Source organism: Penaeus vannamei, chromosome 7 (genome assembly GCF_042767895.1).
Source record: "Penaeus vannamei isolate JL-2024 chromosome 7, ASM4276789v1, whole genome shotgun sequence".
Lineage (NCBI taxonomy): Eukaryota > Metazoa > Arthropoda > Malacostraca > Decapoda > Penaeidae > Penaeus > Penaeus vannamei.
This window is the reverse complement of record NC_091555.1, coordinates 33693994-33698993: the sequence shown is the minus strand read 5'-3', so window position 1 is coordinate 33698993 and position 5000 is coordinate 33693994. Positions and strand designations below refer to the sequence as shown.

The window sequence follows — 5000 nt, the reverse complement described above, 5'->3', positions numbered from 1 at the left end:
TTCTTATAAATAAAACTTTTTATTTGACGGCATTAATTGTTTTATTTCATTATTTCGTCGAGATAGTAGATGGTTTCTTATCTTAATCTCTAATGCAATATTTGCGTCCAAAGTTATTCTTTGTAACATTCCATTCACAGTCGTTTTCTTATAAAAATTAAATTCCGAAATACGTTTGTATTCTGAAAAAATAAAAATAAAATAATTCAATTTTTGGTTTGATGCAACATTAAATGTCTTTCCGTAATAGACTATGATGCTCTTAAATTTCTCGTTTTTTGTGTGAAATCGAGGTGAACATATCTCACTCGCACCGCCTGCGAATTTATTAGATACTCTTTGCGCAGTATTGAAAACAATGACTTTTCTTTCCATCTCACGTCCTGCCATGTTATGCGGATTCAGACATGCCATTCGCCCCTTCCGTTTCGCGGACAATTTTAAAATAAGTGTTTACATTCAAGCGGACGAACTGACTGTGTAACTCCATTAGGAAACTAATTATTCCATATCAATAATGATATAACTGCGTTCACCAACTGCTGGCTCTTTCATTAAGTTTGCACAGATGACACGATACTTGCCGGTGGCTCCTGGTACGAGTTTCGTAATTAGACCGTGTGTACATATACACCTCCTGTTTGGCTCCCTAGTTTTAAGTTTAATATCGGACGTGAATGGGCGTGCAAACAGTAGCTAAGGGAAAGGGCTTGGTATGAAGGCGGATAAATGACGGCCGTGAGGAAGACCCAGGCCGAGTTAGAGTGTGTGTGTGTGTGTGTGTGTGTATGTGTATATGTGTAAATATTTGGATTTTCATTTACTTTTTTTTTATTATTTACTTATTTTCATTTACGTATACGAACCCATGCTTGTTTGTATACATGTCTATTCATGCATGTAAGTACGTACATATACACACAAGTATATGTATGCGAGAGTCCTGAAGTGTGTGCATATATGCGTAAGAGAGAGAGAGAAAAAAAAAAAAACGAATATGTACGTGTTCGACGTAAATAAAGCCCTTGAGCTGTTTAATGTTCGGATCTTCGCCGCAGATTCGTGTGAAATGAATGGTGTGTGAGCGATTAATCCCCAGCTGGAGATGACCTCAATACTGCCCAAGGCCTCGCGGGGGGCTGGGGAGGAGGTGGCCCGTGTCTGCAGGGGTGGGGAAGCGGAAGGGGAAAGAGAAGAAGAAAAGGGAGGAGGAAAGGGAAGGGGAAGAAAAGGGAGGAGGAAAGGGAAGGGGAAGAAAAGGCAGGAGGAAAGGGAAGGGGGAGAAAAGGGAAGGGGAAGAAAAGGGAAGGGAAAGAAAAGGCAGGAGGAAAGGGAAGGGGAAGAAAAGGGAGGAGGAAAGGCATAAGGTGAGGAGGAAAGGGAAGGGGAAGAAGGAAAGTGGTAAGAGGGAAAGGGAAGAAAGTAAATGGAAAAGGGGAATGGGGAGGAGGAAGAAGGAAATGAAGGAGAATGAGAAGCGAAAGGGGTAAGGGGGGTGGGAGGAAAGGGAGCAGGAAAGGGGAAGAGGGAAGGAAAGGTAGGAGGAGGAAATTGAGCAGGAAAGGGGAAGAGGGAAGGGGAGGGGAAGAAATAGAGCAGGGAAGGAGTAAAGCAAACGGGGAAATGGACGGAGAAAGGGAATTGGAAAGGGAAGGGAAGGGGGCAGGAATAGGATGGTGGTGCAGAAAGGGGGAAGGAAAAAGAAAAGAAAAGAGGTAAGGTGGAGGATGAAGGGAAATGGGAAATGAAGAGGAAGGGGAAGGAAAGAGTAAGGAACTGTTTTTGTTAATAATAGCAACAGCAGTAATAATAATATTGATAATGACGATGATGATAGTTATGGTAACAATAATAATGACATGATAACGATGATAATGAGGATGATAGCAAAAATAATGACGATTATAATAACAAAAATATTATAACAGTAATAATGACGACAATCGTGTTACAAAAAAGAGATAATAACTATAATAAAAATATCCGGATAATAAAAATGACGATAATGAGAGTGATAATTACAATAATAATTAGAAGAAACAGTAACGATAATAAAGACGATGATAACCTAATACTAATTTTGGTAATAATACTACTAATAATAGTATTAATAATAACTGTAACTATTTTTCAACACACACATACACACACATACACACACATACACACACACACATACACACAAACACACACACACGAACGCACGCAAACACACATACAAATCTTTTGGAACTCTATTCTGTCTTTTTTATTATCATTGTTACTATTATCATGAGCATTTTTCTTCTTCGAGGCAAGCACACATCACTGAAGTAGTGAGACCCTCTGTTTATGCACATTCATTATTTACACGACTATCTTACGGGGAGTTAAGAAGGAAGGTAGGAGGAGAAGGAGAAAGGCGTAGGGAGAAGAAAAGGGGGCTTTAGGAAAAGGGGAACAGAAAGGGAGGGGAGGGAGCTTCAAGGAAAAGGGGAAAAGGCAAGGAAATCGGAGGGAATTTAAAGAGGAGAGGGTGACGGAGGAGACGGAGCTCGGAAAGAAAAGGGAAATAGGGGAAGGAGGGATTCGGATAAGGGGGCGAAGGAAGTGGGGGAGGTTAAGGGAGCAGAGGAGAGGAGTAGATGTAGGGTTTGAAGTGTGAGGGTTGGAGTCAATTTAATGAAGGGAGAAGTGAGAGCGAGTAGCAGAAAGGGAAATGGAAACGTAGAGGTAGAGGTAAAAAGAGATGACGAGGGAGAGGAAAAGGGGGAGAGGAGGCGAGAAAGAGAAAGAGGGAGAGAGGAAGGGAAAATGCTATTTTTCTTTTTTTCTTTCTTTTTTGTTGTTGTTGTTCGCTGGAATTTCCACAGGCCACGCTAGTTTATATAATCATTATTTGTATATTTGATGCTAATACTCATTTTGTTGAAATTGTAATCATTATTATGTTTATCATCATTATTGTTATTGTTATTATCATTATCATTAATGCTATCATTATCATCATTAGTATCATCATTATTATTCTTATGTTATTATCATTATCATTATTATATGTTATTCTTATTATGTCTATTATTATTATTATAATTGGTGTTATTATCATTATTATTATCATTGTTATTATTGTTGAAATAATAATTATTGTTATCATTATTATCATCATCATTATAATTTCAATTACTATTCTTCTTGCTATTATTATTGTTTTTTACTGTTATTACTATTACTATTCATTCTATTATCATTATCACTATTATCACTAATTTTGTTATCATAATTATCATTTTCATAATTATTTTCATTTTCGTTGTCATTTTCACTTTCATTATAGTTATTATTATTATTATCACTGTTTATGTTATTAGTAGTATTAATGTTATCATCATCATCATCACTCCTATTGTCATTGTTATTATTGCTATTATCATTATTGCTATCATTATCATTATTAATAATATTATTTATATTATCATTATTTTTGTTGTTACTAATGTTATTGTTAGTGTTATTATTATTGTTAATTATTATTATTATTATTAAAATCATTGCTGTTGTTATTAATGTTTTTCCTCATATCATTTTCATTTTTTGTTATCATCATTGATATCATTCTCGTTATTATTTGTTGTTGTTGTTATTGTCGTTCCTATCATTTCTATCGTTATCTTCTCATCATAATCATCATCATCACCATTATTGTTATCATCATCGTTTTTAAGGTATATGCCAAACATCGTTGTAAAATATTAATTAATCTCGCTTGTTCTGGCGGATGATGTTGTGAATTTAGATGAAAACTTCTCGAGAAACACACCCAAAGGGGGAAAAAGAATGAACTTGGAAAAAGACTTTGAAAAAAGCGAGTAATGAATGCAATTTGCAAGACTCTAAAACCACGTATATTGCTTAAGGCGTGTAAGATGTATCACTCGTCGACTGCCTCCAGAATTTCTTTCTCTCTCATTTTCACTCTCTTGCTCTTGATCTGTCTCTGTTCAGCCTTTCTTTGTTTATTTTTTATCATTATTTTCGTTCATGTGCTCTGCATTTCTGAATCTTTTCTCGCTGATTCACATTTTTCTTTTCTACCTCTCAAGTCAGTTCAGTTCCATCTGTCTCCCCTTACTCTGTTTCACCCGTCTCTCATTTATTCTCTCTCTCTTTCTCATCCCCCCCACCCCGTCTATCTTTTCTTCTCTTCTTCCTCTCGCTTTTTTTCTTTCTTTCTCTCTCTCGTTCTCTCCATCCTACGTATCTGGAGGAATTTATGGATGGAATTAGTATGTGGAATGGTATATTTTATCATCTGCAATTAGGCTGATATTAAAATGGCCGGCTCTTTTCGGAATCGGTGATACGGCAGCCTTTAGTAATATGTATATACTTGGTGAGAAAGTCTCTACTTTTGATTATTTCAAATCTCAATTACATATTTTCGTAGGTATGCATTAATTCCTTGGAGAAAGTTCTATTTTCTCCCATACTTGGGTTGCAGTTTCGTGTTAGTTCATTTCACTTGCAAGCACATAAGCATGCACTACCTTCACGCCATATGCAAATGACATCCACCCCTTGTACTTAGCGGAGTGTGTTCCCTCCTTTATGGAAAAAATAAAAACAGGAGAGGCAAAAAACAGATCTTTCCGATCTGTTTTTGCGATGGCTTCTTCTAGTCAGGTGTTTACTACACTGTTGTGAACCTTCTCTTATTTTTTTTTTCTCTCTTTTTGAACGTTTGTTCGTGTTCTCGACTTACCACTAGACTGTTGGACGCCTATCATACATCATCATTTGACACGTCGATTGATAAAACCTTCCTCGAGAGATGACACCTTTATCACTCACATATTTTTTTCATAATTTTTTGTACAAGTTGATGAGAATTGCGGCCGGCCCGAGAAACATTTGGTTAAGATAAGGTGAGGGTTCAGAGCGTCGCCTGTGTACCTCCTCGCTTCCACTTCCTCGTCGTGCGCCCCTGTGATAACGGTGCCCATTGTTACTCGCCGAAGTAG

General features: G+C 37.0%; 1 protein-coding gene across 1 annotated transcript in view; it reads left to right on the top strand.

Moving 5' to 3' along the window:
• Positions 1–5000, top strand: part of LOC113825093 (uncharacterized) — a 102893-nt gene that overhangs the window by 25731 nt on the left and 72162 nt on the right. The gene's annotated exons all lie outside the window — the stretch shown is intronic.